Below are 25,810 nucleotides of genomic sequence, written 5' to 3' on the forward strand. Positions count from 1 at the left end.
ATATCATTTGCTTTCTGGACTCAAAAAAATATACTCAGATCACTTGATTGCAGTTTTACTTGACTGCAGTCATCTGAGCAATGCTCAGTTGAAATTGAGATGTGCAAGGTTTCTTTATTACTATCAGGAGTGCTCACACAGAGAAAAAGCAATTAATACAGTTTGTGCACCAACATAGATAATAAAGAGGACCTTTATCCCAGAGATTCTGTAAAATACAAGATTTCTTTACCAAATAAATGAAACCAGTTTATCAGTTAAAGCAAATAAACACAAATCATGTTTTCTGAGGCTGTGACACTCTTTGGTCATTCACTACCGAAAAGAAAGAATACAGGTTCAACATTCTTCACTGAGCTGCTTTAATTTCATACCCTGTGTGTTTGGGCCTGCAAGAACATACAGGATTACATGCTCCACCACTCAGAGACTCCAGAAACAACAGGGTTATGATAGTGCACTATTCTCGATCCCATTAGAAAGGGAACCCAAGGAGGAACATTGCTTTGCAAACCTTCAGGTAGGGCTTGCTCTTGGAATTGAAAAATCTCCAGTTCTGTTGCTGTCCCAGAAGCAGGCTGTCCCCATGACACATACATTTTATACCAAAGAGTCACTGGGCACAAAATAAGACTTTCTACCATAAATGAGGAAGACATATCTCCTTCAGGAGTTCATTTTTAAAGCAAGAGGAAGGAGAGGAAAGACTCAAGCTCATAGGACGGTTATTCTATGGGAAAATAAAATAACGATATGTATGAACAATTCAGTCAAATAGCAGATGAGGCATCTGAACTCCCAAGACAATGTTTGTATCTTCAAAGAGGCAAGAAGGTCCAGAAGGGATGTAGAACCTACCTCCCAAATAAATTGGATAAGAATAGGGTTTGGAAAATGAAGGGCTTCAAGAAAGAAATTAGTTATCGTGCTTCATCAATAGGATCTCCAGTAAATGTAACAGAAAAATATCAGAATTACTGACTTCGGGGTCCAAGCACATAGGCCAAGTTAACTATGAAGAAAAAAAAACTGTTTCTCTTAATAAACTTGAATGCAAATTAGTTTGTAAGTTTCCTCCCATTTCTTTACCAGTCTCATTTGAACAAAGGCTTATCCCCAAAAACCCACATAACTTTAAGATACTTAACTACAGGATGCCCCACATAACAAAAACGTGGACCACTCTTGCAGAATCTGACCCAACACATTTCTCCTGGAAGTTCTTTAGGTTAACAAAAGGTGCTACCCGTATGTAAACTACATAGGCTGGTTTGAGAACTAGAATTTCAGGAGTCTTACAGTAAACAACAATAACCAGAAAAGCTCTCTATCTTATGGCAAAGTAAAAGGGGCCACCCAAAACTTAAGAATTATGAGGAAATTTGTGAGTCTTAGAAGCTTAGAAGGAAAGAAGAAAATATGTCTTAGTAAAATTGACAGGCAAAATTATCTACAAGATAATACACATGCCCTTTTTGTCTTTCAACCTGGCCATGTGATTTATTTGCTGCTTGCTCACTTTGGACACTAAAGTAACTACTACTTTGCGAATAATTTTTCTTACCTGGGTGTTGCACACTGATTAAGAATTAGGTGTATGCCCTCAAGAGCTATTCCTCCAGCTTCCTTTATTTTGCACAGCAAAATTTTCTCACAATGGCAAAAGTTACTCTCAATCATGATTAACATTCCAGGGACAGTTTTTATACAATGTTTGTTTATACTGTTGGCTTTTGGAAAGTGCTTAAAATTTTCTCTTTGCAATGATGTAAGGGGCAAAAGTCCTCCATGGCTTCCATTCCCCTTTTCACCGTGTACTTTAGCTGCCTATTATCCCATTAATTGCATAGCAGGAGGGTTTCATCTTTAAAACCTGTGAGGGGTAGAACGCGGAACTTACTCCTACACCAAAAACTGTGCATCATTCGTGCAAAGCCAGCCAGGGGAAAAAGGTGCAAGCAAAGAGCAGATTTTTCCCAACCCCTTCTTGAAATAACTCTGACTAAGACCAAACCAGCCATTGTACTCATGCTGAGTGAACTGTCCAACCCTATTTTTTCCAGAGAGACAACAAAGCTCTGCAAATTGCTTGATTTCTGTTACATAACCCAGCATCCAGAATTGCTGTGTGTTTTTTTCTGCCTCCATTGGGTAATAATTCTTAAATACTCTGTTTTAAGTCTCACCAACAACAGGAAGTCAGGAAAGCTATTCTTCACTACTTCAGCAAAGAAACAGAGAAAATTGAAAAACTAAAAACTTCACAGTATGCGGTATAGAAAAAGGAAGATCATAAGCAGAACACAAGAGCTGGAAAAGGCACACAAGCAAACAAACAAAATCTGAGTTTAATCCCCTTCCTTCACACCATCACGTTGAAATGAATTAAAAGATTCCCAGCTTGAGCATATCCAGTATGATAATTTGTCTATTGTACCCAAATATAAATAAGCCAACAAACTGGAACAGCATAAATGTTTGCAGAAACCAGCTTTAAATAGGCAAAAGCAAGAATAAGAGAAGGATATCATCATCAAATTGCTTTCCATAGGAATTTGATATAGAGAAAGATTTTTCAGAAACACAAAATAAAGTGATCACCAAGAGACATATCTTCATCAAATATACATTCCACTCAGAAGGGGGAATTGACATCTTCCTAAGGGGAATAAAATATGAAGAAAAATATACAAAATAAAAAAAAAAAACTGTTAAGCAGAATCAGATGATTCTCGGAATACCTTAAAACAAACTCAGAGACAGCAAACACAGCTATACAGTTATCTATTTCTGATACTTTCCATCTCACTTTTATTTAAACACAAAACCAAATGAAAATTATAAGCCTAGCACTCCAGTTGTATTGTCAAGGCATTACAAGATACTTAAATTTTAAAGAGAGATCTTCTCTTTCTTCTACAACTAATACTTTCAATCTTTTGAAAGAAATACTGAAATACAGACAGAAGAAATTAAAAAGGAGCAGGGAAAGGATAAGAAAATTAATCTGATGAGAGCATGGAAGACAGCAAACATATCCTGAAACAGTCAGTGGGATCACTGAGGTGAAAGACAATTTCATCATAAATTCCAAGTCCACTATAAGGCTTTACATCAGATTTGGGCAGGTTTCTTAAATAAGTCATGCCTCAGTTCTCCATCCCTTAAATTGGAATGATAAATGCCTCCATATCAGGGTTTACAATAATTAGGATAAGATAATTAATTTTGTGAAAGTACTTGGGAGCTACAAAGTAACACAAAGCATTGCTGTTTTAAGCGCACAGTTTTTAAGCAAGCAGTCTACCAGAATGTGGTACAAAGGGTTTACTACTAGAATAGATGCATGAGGAACGAGATGACAAAAATGAGGACATTTGAGCACTCAAACAGCTATGGAAAGAAGAATGTCTAAATCAACTAAATATGAAAAACAATATATATCAGTAAGCAAAGTGAGCTGGGATCATTTAGAGATTTATAAAAACAAAACATTACCCATGGCTTCGTCCGCCCTCTCTCCAAAGTTACAGACACGGTGACACTTCCATTCAGGAAGCAGATTCCTCGTATCTCATGACAACAACCTACTTATGCAAATAAAAGAAAATAGCAGTGTAGCACTTATTAGCGTAGTACTATAAGATTAAAAGGCACTAAGATTTTTCAGTGCATACCTGAGAAAAAGTATATCTTCCATAAATCATAGAAAGCAAAGGTAGAATCAGATTCACTTGTGTACCTTGGCTGCCTTGTGCCACCCAGTGGTATAGAAGTAATACACCCTTCAGCCCAGCTGCAAAAACAGCTGTTCATAAATGATGAACACTTTGGGGCCTATTTGAAATAAATAAATATATGCATACATACATACATAAAAACTGAGACACAAAATATCAGGTAGCCTCAATGGTGGAGATACTATTAAGGCATACTGTATACATCTCCCACCCTGTTCTAATTCAGAGGCAAGGGGCAGGCACATATATCATATCCCACCTGATTTCTAAGACCCTTCATTTCATTTTTAAACTACAGCTTTGGGGAACTTACACTATCCAGAAAGAAAGATATATTACTGAGATGCCTCACCTACAGCGCCCTTCATACACAGGCTGAGACTGCCTCTGAGAAGTACAAATGCAGTGAAAATAATGAAAACTAACAGTTACATTCCAAAAAATCCTAGTCTGTTGGTGTACATTATACTTCAAAGATTAATACAGCTATGGTTTAACTGTGAATGTCTGATTTTCACATAAAGCTTTGGCCTACTTTCTAAAGAACTTTATCTGGCCATAGACAGAATATGAGATTTGAGCTCTCTTCAAAATCTGACTTGATATCATTGCTTTTAGAAAGAAAAACATAAACAGAATTAGCTTATTTACAGTTTGAAAAAAACTCCAATCAAATGTAAAGTAAGATCCATTCATTACGACTGAGCTGCATTCACTTCCATTAAAGCTGAATTCACCTAATTGCTTGTATAATTCCATTGTTCAAGGATAAGTAGATTTAAAAGGTTGAAATGTAAGCATTAAGAAAGGCAAATAACTTTATGTTATAAATATGAAAAATTCAAGACAGGGCTATACCCAGCTTAATTTTTCCTATCACATTTGAAAACTACTTTCAGCTGCTATTTGAAAAAAAAAAATGTTAGCTGATCAGTTGTAGGTTATTTTGCTAACAATTGTTAGAAAATAGCATAGGAAACAATTTGTTGGGTTTTCAGTTATTATTGTTATAAATAAAAACGTATTTGCTTAGATGATATTGCATCTGTATCGAAGCGCAGGGCAAACAGAAACCACAGACTACGCCTCACTTACTGTCTTTGCTATCTGGACTACTACTAAATTAATAAATTCCCCATTCGTGTTCTTAAGCAAGGGTTAAAGTGGGTGCTGCTTTATTTGTGTTGTGGAAAAGAGAGTCAATCAATGGATAATGATACCAAGCTCAGAGAAAGCAAAGAGATATAACATAGAAGAGCTATTTACAGCCCAGAGTTTATCTTAAAATTAGAAGTGAAATAAGACCTTCTGGCAGTGCATCTTTTTCGTCAAATGAATAGGGCGGAACTAAAGAACTGTGACAACAGTATCACGGCAGAGCAGCAGACCAGCAAAGGGAGGAATCACAATACCTCTTCCAAGAGCATTTAATAAATTTCATGTAGTTATTTTGAGTGGAAAAGAAGTAGGAGCAATTGCAGGGGCAGCAGAAAAGGTGAGTCAGCTGATAAGAGTGGCAGCATAAGTAGAAACAGAAATGAAGAAATAGATCTTGCTGATTTTCAGTTCTTTTTAATCAACTAATTTGGATTTTTGTCAGATATCCTGTCAAGATAATCAGCCCTATTTTTACCAAATAGGAAGTCTGGCTCTAGCACTGAAGTTTTTCTAACTCTGAATGCAACCTGTTCTGGGTGTTTATTAAATACCCTATTCTTCTGTTAGAAGAAAGGGAGGGTGAAGACACAAGTGAGTAGTCTTTTCACCATTTAATTAAAGTAAATTCTCCCTAATGCAAACAGTTTACTACAGCTGCAATAACTAACCCCAAAGACAAACACAAGAAAAGGGGGAGAAACAATTTGATGGTAGGAACTTAACAAAGCCCAAATTTTCCCTGCTTTTCCTCTAAGCCCTGTTTGCCTGTGTCTCCGCCACCTCTGCTGTCTTTGTACCCCATGCGTCCCCATGCTTGCTTGATAGCCCAAAAGGATTCTGCAGTGCAGGTGTTCAGAGGATGAGGTACAGTCAGTTATATTGTGGCACACTGGTGTCCACAACTTCCTTCAGCAGTATGACACGAGAAAGGTGGAATTTACAATGAGGAAAAGACTCAGAGATTATGCCAGTACTGCTTGCCACTGACCCTTTCAAACACATGCCATGTCAAAGCAGAAAATAAAGCAGGCTACGTATCTTACTGCTTCTGCACATAATCACACTTCTGTTAAGTTGATCTGTACAGGTATAATGTAGGCTGTGCACCAGAATAATTTCAGCTCAGGGAAGGTTTTTCCTCTCTGCCAAAGTATCAACCATCAAGTGTATTCTAATACTTAAATTTTCCTTACAGTCTCTTACACATCCACATTTATTACCATAAATTATTACCATAACCTATTAATCTCAGACATAGTAATTTTAAATATAAACATGTTGCTATGACACATATTGTAATTGGGGATGGCTGCTATCAGTCAGCAGCATCGGGTTTGGTTGTGACTTATTTTCATTAAACTTACCCATTTTTTGCAGTTACTTATCACAGTGTACTGATTTCTGTCTGTCACTTGTCAAAACCTGTGTGATACATAAAACTGAACTCAGAATAATTCCCTGCTAATTCCATAGTTTATAATTTTTCTTATGATACCCATAATTATAACGAGCTTTGAGTCAAGTTAAGCCCTAGAGTCTACTGGTTTCCCAACTTTAATAGTAAACAGAAAACAAACTTATGAAATACATGTGATTGCCTTTATAAATTTAGTTACTTTTTAGTGATAACTGAAGCCTCAGGCAAAGCATCCACTTCTCTGTACTCTTAATCCAACCCATATTTCGAATGCCTTCAACAGTAAGTTGAACAAATGTAAAAAGAGGCAGGAAAATCTCTCTGTCATACAAATTGATTTGAAACCTCATGCTGAAGTCTGCTGTGTCCTAAGGTATCACCACACAATGGCATAATTAACAGGAATTAATAAATCACAGAGATTCCTCCCTGACAGCTTATGGATTCATATTAGCAGAAATCCTATAAATAGGTTCTCCCTCCCGGTCTGTCTTTTGCACAAATTGATTAACTTTTTCTCCTCTCCTCTACACAAGCCCTTCACTTGAATTTTCTAAGTGTTTTTTCAGTTGTGATTCTCATTGTACCTGGAGTACCCATTTCCTCCATTACTGAAGATAAAATATTCTCTTTAAAACTTCTTAACACAAGTAAATTGGCTTTTCACACTGCAAATGGCCAGGCTTCCAAGAATCACATTTTTTTGTTTCTGTCTGTTATTTTCCTGGAAGACAAGTCATTACGCTACACAAACATCCAATAGATTCAAAGAATTCTTGCTCTTAGTGATGTCCTCTTTTAAGCGAGGAGACAAAATCTCCATGCTGGAAATTTCTGCAAATGAGATCCTTGTGGCCCAGTCAACATGGTTTTTGCCATTACAGGGGAAGGAGGCAGGCTCCGGGGCACTGTGCCCATGCAGGGTCTCTGGCAGTGGCTGGGCTTTCCGTGTCCCAAGCTGGGCTGGGCTGGGCTGGGCTGAGCAGGCACCTCGTGGACGAGTGCCCATTGCCCAGCCTGCCTGAGCTGCAGCTCAGTGAGTGCCGCTGGGGAAGGGTCTGACAGCCCCAGGCAGCCCCTGCCCTGCAAACAGCCCCCGGAGCCAGGGATGCAGGGCAGCTTCACCCCTTCGCTGGGCCCAGGGCCCTGGCAGGCCTGCGCTGCCCTGGCGGACCCAGCAGCCCCCTCGCAGGTCCGGCTGGGCCCTCAGGCCCCGAAGGTGGTGGCCACGGCAAGCAACGCTGCCAGGCCGACAGAAATCCAGCCATCTACATCGGTGTTCGAAGCCACAGAGCTGGTGAAAGTAGCAGCTGTAACAGGAAAGGATTGGAAACGGCTGCTGCAGCGTGTGACAGTTTTTGCTTTGGAGAGTCTCTGCTCAGACCTCCATCAGAAGAAGAATGGCTGTTTTTTTCACAAATATGTGAAATAGGGTAGTCCAGCCTCTAGCTTACCTCCTTTCCACTACTTGGTTGCCAGTTCTGCCATTAAGGGAAGACAAATGCCCCCACACCAGTCAAAGTGTATCCAACTTGGAATAGGGCTCCAGCCAATTGACACCTATTAAACAAACCACTTCTTTTTACCAGTACCACTATTTTCAGTTGCTTCCAGTTCAGCTTGTTAACTTGAAGACTTCCAGGTTATGACCAGACAGGCAATTTAGCTCACTCTACTCCATTCAGAGAATTCCTCTGTGTGCATCTCCCTACATGTACTAGACTACCATAGTCTCTTTATGGGGAGAAATATTACTTAAAAAAATATTACTTATAGTCTAACTCTTGTTGGACTATAAATCTCCTGCCATACTGCCACCATGAGTTTATATCATTAGAGTATGAGTCTTCGGTTTATGAGGCCTCAAGAGCTCACTACACCTTTCACAGAGACTGTCTCGGGGAGCGAACATCGGCAGCTGCAATCATCATTGCTGTAGGGCAACCTGACTAAGCAACTTTCACTGGTGCAGGATGTCCTCTTCTAATCAATCTGGAGTCATCGCCATGCACACACTAACACAAACCTGCATCAGTCGCAGGTGCAGACTTACACAGCTGTAAAAGCATTACACAGGTAATCTCTGGGGACTACAGCAAGAAAAGCCACTTGGTAGCACTGGTTTCTAAGAGCTGCCCCATCCCCATTAGAAGAAACCTAATTATCTGTTCTAATGAATGATTATGTATGCCTAAAGCAGAGCAAGAGAGGAAGGCAGACCCATCCAGAGCAGAGAGGAGCCTGGCTTTTTTAGGTACTCACCTTGGATCTAAGAGAGTAGCAGAACAGACACCCAAGGCTTGATTTCTCATGCAAAAGGTAGTGACCCAACCAGGCTACAGGTTATTCTAGTTCTTTTCTTTTCCCACAGACATTAATAAAGTTTTATTTTTGCCCAGTTATGGAAAAGGATGGTGTTTGAAAGCATGAGATAAATAATTTCTCTACCTAACTCTGCTGGATACAATCTGAAAAAACTATTGAGATTCATACAGGAAGCAATAGTGTTTAATAGAAAATGTTAAATGTTGAGGAGCTAAATAAGATCACTGTTTTAACAGCTGAGCTCCACTACCATTTAAAAAAGACAAATTGTTCACATTCAGGTTGTAATAATTAACAGAATCAGTTCATCAGTTCACTTATTAGTTCATTTGACAATCAAGTTGTAAAAAACACCTGAGTAGAAACTGAAGCACGGCTGAGATACTTCAGTGACTTAGATGTGATGCTCAGTACATGCAGATGGCTTGACTCCGTTAAGACCCATGGTCAATTTGCTGAGGTTTCAGCAGAGGTGGATTTTTACCCAAAGTTCTAATCAAACCTCATCTTCTTCTAGATCAGTACTTATCATGTGTTCAACGTGCACACCTTCCCCTCCAAAAAGATTGGAAGTTTATTTGATATTGAGCGCACGTCTTTTCTCTCTTAAATGGTAATGAATGATTGCCCAGGAGACAGAGACAATTCCAGACACAGATTTTAGTACAGAGAATCTAATGGGAGAGTCTGCACTGTCCCAGGATGTTTGCAGAAGATGTTCATATAGCTAATTCTCTAAGCAAACCTCTCAGTTTATAATTTTAAAATATTCCCATTTCCTCAGAATGTGCTTATATCAATTTCTTTGAAGAGCATGCTATTACTATAACATGAATTCCATGTGAGTTTTTAACTGAAACTGTAATAGAAATTTTAATATTCTGAATGCATAGAAATCTCAAAATTAACATGCAATCAGTGACATTTGCAAGCCTCTGGCCAAAGCGCTGCAGTCACATCCCTTCCTATCTTCTTTTGCCTTCATTTCTTTTCTTCCTATTACAATGTAATGTAAAGATAAGCTAATATTAATTTACAATGGAGCATTTCTGTATTAGAGATTATTTGCATTCATTTGCTTCTCCTGATCTGTGTTCATGTCTTTCTACACTTTATACCAATGGCTGTTGTGGGTCATAGCTATATTAAACTAATGAGTATGGTACAAAAGCGATAGGTAGGCGGTACATTAAAGTTTAAGTGATTGCTCTTGCTGCATTTGTAGATTAAAGGCAAGGAGGAAAAAGAAAGCTATACACAGTTAGATTGGAGAGGGGACAGAGGCCAGCTGGGGGCTACTGCAAAATTCTGCCACAGGAGCTGAAGCATCTTCCTTATACTATAATCAAACAATTTTTTTAAAGCCAATCCTACTGTATATTAAATAGTATACACACAGCAGCAAATGTGTGCTTAATCATGTCTATCATCTTTCCTCAGGTCTACTAGTTTTTAATGGCATCCTTAACATTTCCAGTAACTCTACTGCACTCTCCTTTTTCAGGCTTCATATTTTATAGTTTTTCCTTGAGAAAGTTTAAAAGTTCAGCAACAATTGCCTGCTTAATTACTTTAATTATTACCTTATGTCTCTTAGTTCTATGAAGTATTGACTTTCAATCATAGTTTCAATTACTATGTGATTCTATGATATATTATGAAGTGGAAAAAAGAGGTTAAAATAAGATACTTTTTCTAGGAATTTACAAACTCATTTACATTCACAGGTTTGCACTTTCCTGTTTTTCATATCCAACAGAAGATATTTTGATATGCACTGCTGAGAGATTATCTGGGTTAGAGACAAACAGAGAGTATGTATTGTAACACAGGTATCTGAACATCTTTGGGAGCTGGGCAGTATGCGCTTCAGAAGATTGATGAGCTTCAGAAGATTTAGCTGAGGCAGTTAAAGATGTGCCTGCACCAGACTGTCCTCTCTGCCCTCTGTCAGAGCCTATTGTCTCTGCAGCAAAGAGTACATGTCCATTGCCTAGCTGCCAAAGCTCAGTCTCATGTTAAAGCTCATAATCTCCAAGTGCTTTTTTACCTCTTGTGGGACCTCTGAGGAAAGCACATTACAAGACTGAGGATGTTTAGAAATGTAGTAAACCAAAAGAGATGGCCAGGTGCATCCATCATGAAACCTTCCGTCCTCAAGTTCTCTCCCACTGCTCTGCTCCTGCCACAGAAATTCTGCCTAGCACTTTCTCAGGAGACTCATCTTCCTATGACTTGGCTTTCATGGTGTGTCTCTTCGAATGAGGGCCTTGCAGTTCAGTGAGGAGAAAACCTGCAGAGCTTTTCAATCATCAACAGTGTGTTGGGTATACAGCAGCCTTTCATTAATTTTACACACTTTCATTGTGGCCATCATATCCCATGAAGGGAGACATGAATATCTGCCAGATTAAGCTAAACTAACTCTTACCGCCAGACAAGATCCGGATGGAGCATAAAACATGCTCCAGTCTGCTAAAATGCAAAATTAAAGAGCCAATTACTAGATTTCAGATAAAAGAAACAAAGAAGAATGATATGCTATCCCTATTTGAATTATTTTCCATTGCATCTTCTGCATTTTATTGAGCTAAGGACTGACAAGGGCAAGGACTGATAAGGACACATCCAGATTCCTAGAGCTGTATGCCATTTTCTCAGAGTGGTGACTTTTTTGTAGTATGATTCCCAAATGGGAATCTCTGATTTGGAGGCACTCTTTCCTATGAACTCCTTCATACAGTGAGAATTCCACCGTGCATAAAACACCCTGGGGACTTCCTGTAACTTAGAGTATTCATAATTTATTTTAATCGGAATATTAACTTATGTTCCTTTTATGAATGTAAAGCTGTCTGACATAGCATAGATTTTTTTCAGAGCAGAGAGGTTTTTGAAATGCCATGTTAATCTTAGGAAGCCAGACATTGTTAGCACCCAGCTAATTAGACATCCACCTGGACATAAAAATGAATCCTTCTTTGATAAATGTGTTGGTGAAGAAGGGCTACATCATATCTGAGTTTATCCAAGTTCAGGTACATTAGCTTTCTTTAATATTTAACTTTAGAATCAATTATACAAAAATTTCAACGATAAGTGTAAAGACAGCTTTTTGCTTTCTATAAATTGATTAAATACAGCAGATAACATGGTGAACCTGTATAGAACCACAGCTGTGGCCTGCTGTATTGGAAGACCTCTCACAGTAGGTATATCTCATCTTAAACCCTAAAAAACTATTTTTAAGGGATCACTAGCACAGAGCTAAATCAAAGTACAGACAAATAAGCCCTAGACAGATTTTACAAACTACCTGACTATTAGCACTGCCAGTGATCCAACTCTAGACCTCCCCTGAGCAGAGGCCGATTACCAACTAAATGGTGTCAGTCTGTGAGGTTTTGTGATGTAGATTAATAGAATCCAGAGTGTAACAATCAAACTCACTTTCGCTTCAGTTGTTATCAGTACCACTGAAAGGCCAAGACACTTTCTCCACTGTATAGCATACTCTCAGCTCTCCCAAGAGATTTTTCACTCTCTGTAGCAAAAGATAAAATGTGTTAAAGCTGGATCTTTAAGGCTATAGCTACAAAATCTGCACTGCAGGTTACAAACAGACTAAATGCTTTTGCACACACTTTTCCTTACTGATCATGCAAATTGTGGTCATATAGTCAGGCTGGGGTCAGTAGCTATTTGATACAGTTTTCAGGATTTTTAAATTCATCGTGCAAACCCCACCATTTCTTCACCAAATAACAAGACCTGTGCACGAAGGTACAAGTTAAATGGCATACATTTCTGAGAATAATTTGTATTTTATGAGATCAAACAGTGTTTGTCTATTGAAAATGGCATTCATATAGGCTTCCTAAAGTGCTTGCTGAAGTGCAATTGTTCCAGAAGTTCCTCCAGTACTAATGAATGCACACAGTACTTGATTAGAACAGGGAATGCATTTTCCTTTTAATTTGAATACTCCCTAATAGATTAGATTGATACATAATCCAGCCAGAGGTCCCTGATTTCCCTGCATTCCTGTAGAAGAAACATGTATGTCAGGCATCATTGATAGTTACCATCCTGGAGACAGTGACATTAATATGCTGCTCAATTGCTTTGATCAGATAGAGTCTGTAATTGCAACAAGGTGTTAAGCTTTAGACTGCCCAGTCTTAAGTAACCTACAGGGTATACTTATACTTCCAGTTTCCACATAGCTTGCCATAAAAAGATGCCTTACATTGTAACTCCAAGTCCCTGAGGAGTAGATAATTTTGTTTAGTTTATTCTGGTGGAAGAAATTTTATTTCAATAGTATTTAGCAGTTTTAGAAAGTTAAAAAGGGAGATCTGAGGTAAGTAGGCAAAGAATTATCACAGTTACACTTTTTTTCCCTGGGAAAAAGGGAAAGCTCATGGCAGCAAGGCCTAAAAGGATGTTATGCATGTACACAATTATGGAAATGCTGATATAACAGCTTGTAATCGCAATGTGAGCCAAAAGTAAATACTTTCTGATTTTTATTTGTTGTTAGATACTATATAAGCTGAAAAGACATTAGAATGCTTTATTTAGCAAATATATGCAAGACATTTTTCTTCACAGGCATAACATTGAAATCAGCTGCTGGAAACACAGAAGCAAACTTTGATGGGGAGAAAGCACACGAGCACTCTGTACAAGGAAAAGTAAGAGAACTGTCAGATGTCTGCCAAAGCCTCGGCCGACAGGGCCAAGCAGTCACAAACACACAAGTAGTACATCACTTACAAGGAATGGAGATGGAAAATAAGAAGGGTGCATTAGGTATTAAATAAAATTTTGTAGAGGAAATAATGTGACACACACTGGGAGATAGGCCGGACAGTAAGCTGTAGGAAGCAATTCCACAGTTATTTGTCCAATGTCCTGGCAACATATCAGGGAAAATGCACCTAACAGTATGCATTTATTGACTTTGAAAATAGGAAGAAATTGGGATAATAGTAACAAAACAGACAAAGAAGAAAATTCAATTATTACAGACAAATTATGATGGTACTTCAACTGGCATTTAAGTTGACATTCTTTCAGAACATTAAGACCAGCTATCTGATGCCAGAAAAGTTAATAAAATGGAAAAAAAAAAAAGATTATAAGAACTGAGTGAATTGAGTGCAATTCTTTGAAACCAGTAGTGCACCACACCCACAAATAATCATTACAGGATATGGAAAAAATGCAAATATAAACCATAGGGTTAAAACTTATGCTCTCAGCAAACGTGCAAAAATAAGCCATGTTGTATATGTGAATGCATTCAGGCCTCTACAAGCAATTAAATGATCTAAAAAAAGTTCAGACTAGAACTTACATAACTAGTGTCACATTCATACACACATACAATTACTTGGCGAGAACGTGACATGAGTGAAAACAAAGTCCACTGGACAGCCAGTGAATAAACATTTCCCAGACACCCTATGGAAAGAACACAAATATTATTAAATTTTACCAGGCTCCTCCTAGCTAAAAGCTCCTTTTTGTGCTAAGAAGACAAGATGGAGATTTTAAGATGTCCGTACATCCCTTTTGATCTTTAATTTCCAACTTCGTTTCTCCCCTCAGTCTGCTTTATATGAAAGACTCAGGGCACCCTTTTGTTTATGTTCTCTAATAACAGCCCAGAAAATGGCAGCATTTTCTTCATACAAAGAAGGGATTCACCCAACAGAAGAAAACTGAAAATAAATTTCTGATGTTATGCACTGGCTGGAAAAATTTGCAAAAGAGAAGAAAGCATGGCATTTTTGAACATGTTATTTGTTTCAAAATGTTCACTCAGCATTAATTAGAACTCAAGCTGTTGGCTTCCTATCTTGAGTTCAAACTCCTGCTCCCTCTTTACCACCCACTGGGGCCTGCTATTCCCTTTATAAACACCCATAAATCTCATCAGCTTTAATGGGCTTATTGCAGTCCTGCATATGCATCAAGGGGAGGATAAATGTCTCTACTTGTGCCTTCTGATAACCATAATTGTTTAGTAACTTAATGAGATAATGTTTTTAAAATGGCAAAAATCAGTGGGTGTTTTTCTGTGCCCTTTATCATGATTTAGTGAGCTTTTCAGTTTAAATCATTCTAGATTTCAAATGCTGTAAGTAATCTTTGCAGGGAAATTAAAGGCCAGCTTCTACCTGAAGACAGCAGAATAAGGAAGTAAAAGAAAGAATATACGAACTTAGTCCCCACTTCTGGAGCGTAAAGGATGATGAAGAAAATGCTGTATCAGCTTTACGGTGAGTGTATAAATGGATCGATGAATTCAAGGGGGAAGAGCTATAGCAGAGGATGATCCACAAAAGATTTTTTTCTCATAAAAGATGAGCAAAAGAGCTTGTTTCATTATCCCAGAAAAGCAAAGGCTGAGAAGGAATAGGATTGCTGTCTCTACATACAACAAGAGAAGAGCACAAGGGAGAGAAAATAACCACTTGAACTAAAAGAGAACATTGGCACAAGAACAAATGGGCATAAGCTGGATATGAATAAATTTAGGTCTAATTTAGAAAAGGGCTCTGAGCTTTTCAAGCTATCAGATTTTGAAACATTCTTTCACTGAAAATAATGGAGACAAAAAGAATGTAACTGCCTATAAGAAAACCCAATACATTTTTTGAAGTAGTTGAATAGTATAGTGCCTGCAAGGGACAGATTTCATAACCTAGAAGCTCCCTGCTTTCCCTGTGTTCTTATTGCTTCTCCTTTCTTTCTCCACCATAGAGAGCGCACAAACTGAAGATAAAGACGCAGTAAGAGGGGAGGGGAAAAAAAAAAAGCCCCCTTCACTAAGCATAGCTGTGTCAAAGCACATTCCACTATTTATGATGGACAGTGATGCCGGATGATTTGCTGTATAGAGACTATGAATTAATAACACTTTGATTTGACCTGATAACATAACTCTGAAATAAAATACCATTCTCTACATTTTTATGTCTTGGCACTCCTGTTGGTATGAGTTTGCACTGTCTCCTTATAAGGCCATGACAACCACTGTCCACCTAGCTGAAAAAAATATTGTAAGGGTCAAATAGGATCTGGCCCAGTGCTATTAAAATAACACATATATCTTTTTCTACATTTATAAGCAGATCAAAATAAGCGAAGAGTGTTGCAGTGGCAGTAGTTCCATACACTGGATGTTATCAAATTGTTGATATTTACCATTTAAAAGTAATGAACTTAAAGACAGAGTTAAAAGTGTTCCTTAAGTACTTAATGTTAGCTGTATACTGTAGCTGCTTGAAAAAACATAAATACCATTAAAAAGCACTGATTGATCCTTTATAAATTGCAGCTGAATGTAAAACAATGCTCAAGTTAATTGACTTTGTATTTTCAGCAAGCACTTTGCCAAGTAATTATTATTTATCTAACAATGCTTTCAATGCAAATTGATAGTGAATATTTGCTATTAATCTGAAGTCATTGCAAAATACAAACAACAATTACTTTCTGAAATTACCACAGACGATGAAGTGAAAATCATTTTGACACTGGCTTACGCACTTAATTTATAAAATAACAAACCAAAGACCTAAACATTATTATTTGTCATCTCTCACTGGCAAATTGCTATGTTAAAAAATAACAAAGCTAAACAAAAAAAAACTCCCTATAATGTGTGCACCTTCCCATCAAAGCAATCTGCATCAAAGATCTGTACATGCTACACTATCTTATTGACCCCTCAGATGGAGCACTGATGGAGCACTTCTCACCAATAATCTTGGGAAAGCTGCCAGATCTCAAAGAGGGTTGCACTTCCCAGTCAAGAGGACCACCAGACCATGGAATGACAAATCTTATTCAGGGAGACAAATATATGTAGAATATTAATTGCTTCTCTCTAGGGGAATGCATTTAAAATATCTGGGGAAAGATTTAAAATATCACTGGGAAAGATTAATTCAAATTACTAGAATATTCTCTAGGAGAGCTATATTCTATAATAGACACCTCTCTTTGGGAAGAATCCTTAGACAGCAATAAAGCTGAAGGATGGAGAACAACCACAACGACATCCATGCCATTTGAACAACTTATTTCAAATGCAATGACCACTAGTAAAACTCAGCTGCAATATGTACTATTTTGCAGCAAAGAGTTAACTACCAGACAGAATTTAGACAGAGAGCAAATAATTACTTGGCATTCAAAATTAACAGTAGGGAGAGCAACCTCATTCTTAAAGGAATGCTATGGGTTAATAACTCTACGTGGTCAACAACTCACTGTATTGAGGCACTGGTTTTATAGCACCACAGTCAAACTGGGGAAAAGACAGCTTCTGTAGCATTTTTAACTGGTCGTTGCCCTAAACAGAATGTCTTGCAACTTCCTTTTGGTCCACCCTAGGATATGGAAAGGGGAGGGTCTATCATCATAACCATCAAACTCATAATGCTGTAAATGCAGCCACAGTGACACAGAGGAAAGCAAAACCTAAACAATCACCCTAACTCAGTATTACAGGGGTATCCCCTTAAGGCTGCCATCCTATAGTCACTTCAGGTTGATATATTTACGGGCTGATGCTGAAAAGGGCAGTCCTGTAGTGACCCATTCACCCCCAAGCTTTCCTTCTGCCAGGCATAGGTTTCCAAAGAACAAGTCTTGAGCCAGTTCAGGGAATTAATCCAGCTGAAAACCTGTTCCTTATTACTTACTTAGTGTCTGTTTAGCCATCCGCTGACTTCCGTCTCAGTGCACCTGCTCTGACCTTGCACATCCCATAGATATACTAGATACCACAAACCTTTTTGCATACTTCAAGTTAAAATTCAATCTTGCTCTTTCTGGGAGTCATTTTTAAACACCTTATTTTGCTATTTCTGACCCTTTGTTATGTTTGAAGGTTTTCTTACTTCTCTTACACCTGCCAGGAAAAAAAAAACAAAAAACATCTCAGCTGCATCAGTCTCTGCAGTTCCAGTTGTCTGATCAAATAGCCACTTTCTGAATTGGCTGTAGTAACCTGTGTGATACCTTTATGTTATCTAGTCAGCAGAGGCATAGATTCATTCCACAATGCGGCAACCATCTCCAAGATGATATTTAAACATATTAAATTATTGAGTGATAGTGAACTCAAGACATAGCAAAGTCTAATCTATAGATCTCAGTCTATCACGTAAATTTCTGCAAGGAGTAAAAAAAGAAAAAGTGCACCAAACTCTTGAGTAGTCAATTATTTCAGTTAGTATACTCATAGAGCTATAATATATACACATGGTGCAATTCATCGCTTACACTGTGGAGTAGCAGTAGGTGTGAGTTTGACCTCGTGCAGCCAATTACACAGAAACCAGGCTGAATTTACTATTCCATTCAAAATAAGTACTTATCATTTAGAATAGGTATACGAACTGAAACGTCTTTAGTAAGATAAAGCATCTTTTAAAGATAAAAGAGACAGGAATCTGACATTCTGGGTGAGTTGGTATCCCAGGTACGACACTGTTGCGTATGAGAAAATATGTGCCACTATCACTGATTGCCTTGTTTCGCAAGATGCAATCTAACCGTACAATATAATATGAGAATTCTATTAGAGCTTTAGCTAGCATTGCAGACAAGAAGTTGTTTCTCAAACTCTGGTCTTCACTAAGTAACAATAGGAGGTACTGTGGTATCAGTACTTCATCAACATTTCTGATGAGCTGAGTTGCTGAACAACAATAGGAGGGGAAAAGAGGACATTTCCCTTCATTCCTCTGGTGTCTACACAGCATGGTTGGAAGTGGGCTGAGAAAATTCTGTTTGAAAGAATGCTTCAACAAAGTGGAAATAATTCCTTGTTTCTTGGCCTTTCTTTCTGTTAAGTATTTAGTACTACTAATTCCATGCTAGAAAAGAAAGTTACTCTCATCTGGATATTTTCAGACATTCATGCTTTGACTTCTCAGCCAAACTCACTGCATGAAAAGCTTGGAAGAACGGTCTGTTTTCTTTCAAGAGTTTTCTTTTTTTCCTTAAGGAGCAACTCAAAAGCACTGTATTAACACACAATGCTGGACAGTCTCCCTGGGATTACTACATCATACTCACTTATCTGCAAGTTTACTAAAATATCCAGCCCAGATTAACTTCTACTGTACAAACCTTGTTTATATTTTAGTACCATGGAAGGAATATCAAAGTACATTGTGGCCTATTAGGGGTTGTAGGTGGTATGAATCACATCATATCAAAGAAACAAGCAATTTTTTTTTTCGTGTTACAAAGACTAAAGGCTGAATTTAACTTCTCATTTTGCCCTGAAACTAATTTTGTGTCACAGAATATCACATTAAAGTGATTTTACAAATCAGACTGCATTATACATTAAAAAATATATTATGCTCTTAGGCATTCCCTAAATCCCCATAAGCTTGAAAAATCAGTTATGCACTCACAATATTGGGATTCAACTCAGCCTGTGCTGTAACACAGGCTAACTTTTAATCATAACATAATTGGTGCTACGCTGCCGAGGTACTTCATCAGGTAGTGATTTATTTCAATGACAGCATTATGGGAAGAGATTTGATTTGGAAATTGAATTTTTTCTGGCTGCTCTTAGGAAGATCTACAAGACCAAGGACAAACGGAAATGAGGTTTTCCAGCTGAATCCATGACTGCATTCTGTTTGGATCTCTTGCACCATTTCTAACATATCTGAATAAACAGCATGATGGTGTAATGTAGTAGCACACTACCGAGGCAGTGTTATGTGCAAGTCTCATTATGCTTTTCTTTCTGCTATTCAGCTTAGCTCTGATGAATTGCAGACCAGATTTCTATTTTGTTAAAAGCATTGTACAGAATAAACCATAGGGATATTATCTGTAAAAGCTAGGTGTTAGTAAATCCCTCTGAACTTTCACAGACAGAGAATATCATTCAATTTCTTAGTAACAGTACAGTTCCACTTCACAATTGCTCCTGAAACAATCTCCATAATGCATATTACATATATATATGATATCTAACCTGGGCTAGTAGTGAGCTGATTGATTGATCATTAGTAGTTTGGAAAACAGAAATCTCTCAACCTTACTTAAAGTAAGACAAATCCTGTGATCTTCTTCTAGCTGCAAATTTCTCATTCAGATATTATTTGGTAAACCCAGCGATCTGACATTAGGTCTTATATTTATAAGTAGAGCTAATTTTATGCTACAGTAATCTGAAATCCTGTTACGTAATTATCCTTGGGTTTTTTGTTTGTTTGCTTTTCTGTAAAAATCAAGCATTACTTTAGCGCATTTTCATTCCAGCTTCATTCTCAAGATATAAGTGTGATGGGCCACCTGGCTTGCCCACAGTGAAAACTTTCTGTATAGCTTCAGAAACAAGTCTTAGTCTAGCAGCTTCCATATCACAGTTAATCTGTTTCTGGGCCTTTCTCACTGGGTTACCCTGCCATATACTCTGCATGTTTGCGAAGAAATGAAGATAGTCTCTAGATACAGATATTCCTTCCTTCTGGTGTAGCACATAACCCATCCCTCATACCAGGTTTTCCTGGAGTAAAAATCCAGCTATGTGTGTCTGAGGGGACCCATAGCAGGGAGCCATGGCAGGTAGCAATAAACTCCTGTAAAGGGAGAGTGAGAAACAAGGAATTTAGGTTTTGTAAAGCTCACTTGACAACCAGTCCAGGCATATCTAGCGTACTCCAAAAAAAATCTATCCTTTCCCAGTCGCTGGCCTTTTGGGCCAACAACATCAAATAGAGAAGTATAACTCATGCATGTTCCTCTGACATGAGATGTTTGTGAAGAACCTAAAGAATCCCAAAGCCTGAAAAACAAGTTAGAAGTACTGTACATTACAGTTAAAAAGAAAAAAAATCAATATAGTTAACTAATAATAGCAGCGTGACAGTCATATGGTATAAGGGATTTGCATTTGTATGGGTTTTTGCTTTGGATTTTTTAATATTAACTGATAATCAGCTAATAAAGGTATGCACAAGGTATTATCCATATTTCAATGACATATACAGGACCCCAAAAGAGTATTACTGCAGTATCTGGGACAGGGGTTTCGTTATGCTAGACATAGGGTATATACATCTGTATATAAGCACACAGACACATATATGTTTAAAATTTTCCTTGTCCATTTCATGAGAAAGAGAAATCAGAAAAGGAGTCTTTCCTTGTCTGCTTTCCCTGTGAAACATATTTAAGAATAGAGAGAGAACCAGCAGCATGGCCAGAAGGTCATTGAACTTGGGATCTGTTGGATCTGCAGGAGGAATGAATGTAAGAAAATTAAAGCCCTAAGAACATCCTGCTTACAGGCAACATCTAGGTTGCAGGCATAAGCGTCCTTGCTGAGCTTAGCTGTCATGGTGCTACATGATAGCTTTCAACATAACAAACATTTTTCTGGAAGGCAATTAGATTGTTTCTGTGGAGAAATCAAGCTGCTTTGTAGATACTGAATTTGTGATGTAGTCTCATCAGGCCAAGTAAAGAAAGCCAACTCTAAATGCCTCTTAGCAGCATGAAGAAAGACTGCAGACTCAAGAAGGGCACTTTGCTTATCAGAAAGTCATTCCACAAAGCAGGTGTCTTGACGACCTGTACATCTTCAGCTGGTAAGAGTAATTCATGAAGACTTAAATGACAATGATATTGTTTGTATCCCTTTTGGCTTTCCTATACACCTGCATCATGACAAGTAGTAATATCTATAATGATTCTAATTCAGCCTGTCACACAACTGCTTAACTTAATTCTGGGTATCACATGGTGCTGTTAAAGGAACGATCCCAGTCTCTGTGAATCAAAAGAAAACAAAATTCACCTTATCTGTGATCCTCTGTAACATAGCACCCACAGAGGCTTAGAAATGAACCAGAATGGTGTTTAATCTTCAGGCTCGTTTTTCTCTGCTTTGTGCACAATTTTTTCTTCAAGTTTTGAGTGATATATGAAAGCCTACGAAATTGGACAGAAGAAACATGTAAGTGGCATTCATGTTTCATTTCTAAATGGGGACTCTGCCCTTCTGTGAATCTGACAAATGTTCAACTCTCTCTGCCAGCCATTTCTTCTGGTAAAGCTTTTAAAAGGACTTTTACCAGTCACTACTGGCATTCCTAGAACACAGTTCTGTGTGGTGTGAAGGGAAGCACCTGAATGTTTCAGTGGCATCTGCCTGAAAGAATATGTCAAAAAAGAAATGTTTGAACAACAAGATTTATTAAAGTAAATGTCCCATTTCTACCACAGAAAGCTTGACATCCTTTAACCACAAGCCATCTGGGAATATTCCCCTTATTCTCTTTCTCACTGGCTTTTTCTAAACCTGGATTTATATGTAGAGAGAAGGCATAATGACTTAGGTTTGATATGACATTTATCTTCACAAGTGAGGAGACTAATAAATCACCAATGACATTACCACAAGTGAGTTCTAAGGTCTCTTCACAAGGGAAGATAAATGACATATCAGACCTACGCCAGTATATATTACATGAAATACCTAGTAAGTCTCACTCTCGACATAGCTGGATTGGATGGAGATGACTGAACTTGCATTACATTTCAAATCCACCACTCTGAGAAAAAGAAATTAAATTTGCCAACCAGATGAGATCACTCACCACTGAGACAACCTTAGTATGTTTCAGACTTTTGCCATGCTACTGCTCTAAAGATATACAAGTAGCAATGTCACAGTGAAAATCAATTAAAAATGTCCTTATGAAACAGAGGATCAGTAACTCAGTTTTCACTGCATGAAACATACCTTGAGCAATGTAGAATGTTTATAAAGCTTTATATACCCATGTCTGTATGTACAGTTCCACATACCTGAAATATGTGCAGCTGATTGATTGTCAGTTTATGCTTTACAGATGATCACAAGTATCCACTACAACTTGCTGTCTTCCTTAAACTTTGTGAGTGGTTTTACTTTGTTGAAAAGCTGACCATTCTTAGAATTTCTACTTAATTTAGGAGTTCAATATCGTTATTAGAAAGTTACATCTGCCAGTCTGAGACACATCGAAAGTCCAGCTGAATTAGGGGCTAGCAGCAGATGTTTATGGAAAATGGATGATAACATACTGGCGTTAGAGATTTCGTTAGCTGGACACAGCATCTGGACCATCGTGTTATGGAAACAGATGTTCAATCTACCTTATGGGCATTTGAAACCCAAGGTATCATGTTAACACTAGCTGATCCAAAAGGTGATCCTGCCAACAGTCTGCAGTGGAAAGCAAGGAACTCCCCTGAAGCTGAATTTTGTCTTGTGCGGAATTTGCTGAGAGAAGAGGTAGCTTGAAAAAGACTTGTGAGCAACAGAGTTGTAAGTCAGCATAAATGTACATCTCACATCTCGGCCAGGTGCATAAAGTTTCATGCATTTACCCTTTGCTACACAGTGCAATTACAATATTTTCAATATTATTCTCAATTTTTAGTCTAAAAATGCCCTGGCATAATGCTTTATTAGAAACAATTCTCTAAAATAAGATTGTATTTAGCATTAATTTAATGTACTTGTAATCAAGTCCTTTCAAAGACACAGTAGAAGACAGTCTGAGTGGCATGGCAAATAATAAAAATGTGATTTGCACATTTCATACAACGTATTACATTTTGGCCACGTGCAAAAACCAGCTAGAATCCAGGTACGTGCTAATCAAGGCATTCAATAGGTTGAAAGTATAAGAAGAAGAGAAATTAAATCATCTTCTGTGGTATCAGGGGGCAGCGGGGGTAGCCTGGCCAGGTGCAGGGTAGCAGGGCTGCGGGGTGGCCCCTCCCTGGCCAGGTCTGTCCCACAGCCCCCAGCAAGGTGAGCTGGGCTGGGGATGGTGATGGGGGTCAGCCACAGCCTGGCCATCACCAGGTACTGCCGCAGCCCCTGGGGCAGCGTGGGGACAGGGATGGGGATGATGCGGGGAGGTGGCCACGAAGGGTGCAGCCCCAGGGAGCCTCACTCCCACTCTCTTTCTTCCTCTGTGATAACCTTACTTCTGCAGAACATTTTGGAAAAAGTCATGCTTTTTTACATAGCCTAGTTTAAGCATCATTTTCATTTTACTGGTGAGAAAGCGAAAGAAGATAATGCAGTCAAATGATATGGCCAATATCAGAGAAAACGGTCATTATTCCTAGCTTAAAACTCGACATTCTTATCTCCCAAGCAAAGCACTCTCTTAGCCATATTGACTTGCTTTCAACTATACTCATCTTCCTATACATCATGGATACAAAAGAATGGACATATGTGGACTTAGGAGAATTTAGAATTTGCAAAGGTAATCAGAAACTGAGATTAATAAAAATGTTTCTCATTTGTGTTCCCACAGCACTTAAGTACTTAAGTAAGGATAGGGAATAGAAAGCTGAAACAAACTTTAAACCGATCGCAAAAAACATTAAAAAGATTTTATCTGTTTTCATTATGCAAGTTAGGAGACATGAAAGTAGCTGACAAATAAGGAATGAGATAGAACTTCAAAAGAATGATTTTTATAAATGTTTTCTATTTCTAATATATCTAAGAATTTTTACAGTATTTTTTTCATCCTCATATCATTCAAATTGTGGTATAGAAGTTCTGCCTTTCCCTACAGGAAAGAGAGACCAGGTTGTTTGGACACTGTTAAAACAATTTTGGAAAAGCCCATGTAGTTAGTAAGAAGCATTAAAAACAAATAAAATCAAGCAAACATAAAACTGATGAAAATTTATATATTATTTTTCTCTAATAGTTCTTAAGGCATTAACTTGTGTTCAGGTTATGGTTTAAAATTTTTCTATAGAACTTTAATAGTAAGAAATGCATATGGGAACCACAAATCTTTGGAAGAAAAGAGTTATCAAGAGAATTCTTGATAAAACATCAACAGTGAACAATATTCAAAATTTAACTGGAAAATTGCTAAATATCTTCAGCTGAGATTGTCTCTGTATGTATAAAGATCTGGATTAGCATATATTAGCATATATTACTGCTTCTGCTTTTGAAGTTTTTAAAAAATCTTTCTATTTCTATTATGAAAACATCTAGTTGATAAATAGTGGTTAGGATTTTTTTGGATAATTGTAAAAAAAAAAGGGTATTCTAGCAATTGCAGTTAACGTGAATAATAAAAGAAGGGACCCTATGAGAATTTTCATATTTAAATAATTAATTTACTACTTTCTCCATCTTCCTGTAAAAGTAAACAAGCTTTTTTCTGTCATTTGTAAAAGTAAACAAAGCTCCAAGATGCCACTAAATTCCTCTCTTTCCTTCCTCATCTGTGGGAGTGAGACTAGCGCTTGCAGTATCCACTGAATTCACAACATAGAAAAACAATGACAATTTTTTTTTACTTTATGTAGTTGTTCTGATACTTTTAACCAAGTCATTAAGAAGAAGAACTTATTAATATCCACATAGCAAGTCAACAAAGTGCCCTTGGGACTGAAGTCAAAGGTTTCCAGAGACAAGATGAAACTTACACTTTACCCCTAATACATAGATATTTTCATAGGGAGCCTTCAATTTTTGTAACAGCTCTTTCTTTGGCTTTTAACACTTCCAGTAATTATACCCCCCAGAAATAAAAAAAAGCTTTTGTTTTGTTTTTAATGATTTGAACGCTTGTTCATAAGAGCTGGATGGAGATCACTTACTTGCTTTACATGGCTGTAAAATATATGCATTTTATTCATTAAGTTTATCTTGAACTTCTTTAGAGACTTTTGCACATTACATTATTTCTCACTCTCAATACCATTATCGCTTATCTTATAGCTTCCTTTCGTGGTACTATGTTTTAATAAGCATATTTTGTTTTAGATAAACTTTAGCTAATTACTTACCTAAATAATGTTTTCTAGGAAAGAGCAGTGGTAAAATCTAATAAATTTTTAAAAGTTTAAACAGAGTCCTTTGAGAAAACTGAAATAAAAATGTATTTGCTGCAGGTTTCTTTATCTGCAACTTCATTCTTTCATCAGACGCATATACGTGCATGTACCTGCTTTGATACTAGAGGGCTACAGGTGTGGATCAGTGTTTGCTTTTCTTCCTTTTTTTTCCCCTCCTGTGCTTTAAGTTTGAAGCTTTTTATATGTTTTACTGTTTAATCAAGAATAATTTCAGTTG

Source organism: Dromaius novaehollandiae, chromosome 1, assembly GCF_036370855.1.
Source record: "Dromaius novaehollandiae isolate bDroNov1 chromosome 1, bDroNov1.hap1, whole genome shotgun sequence".
NCBI classification, from domain to species: domain Eukaryota; kingdom Metazoa; phylum Chordata; class Aves; order Casuariiformes; family Dromaiidae; genus Dromaius; species Dromaius novaehollandiae.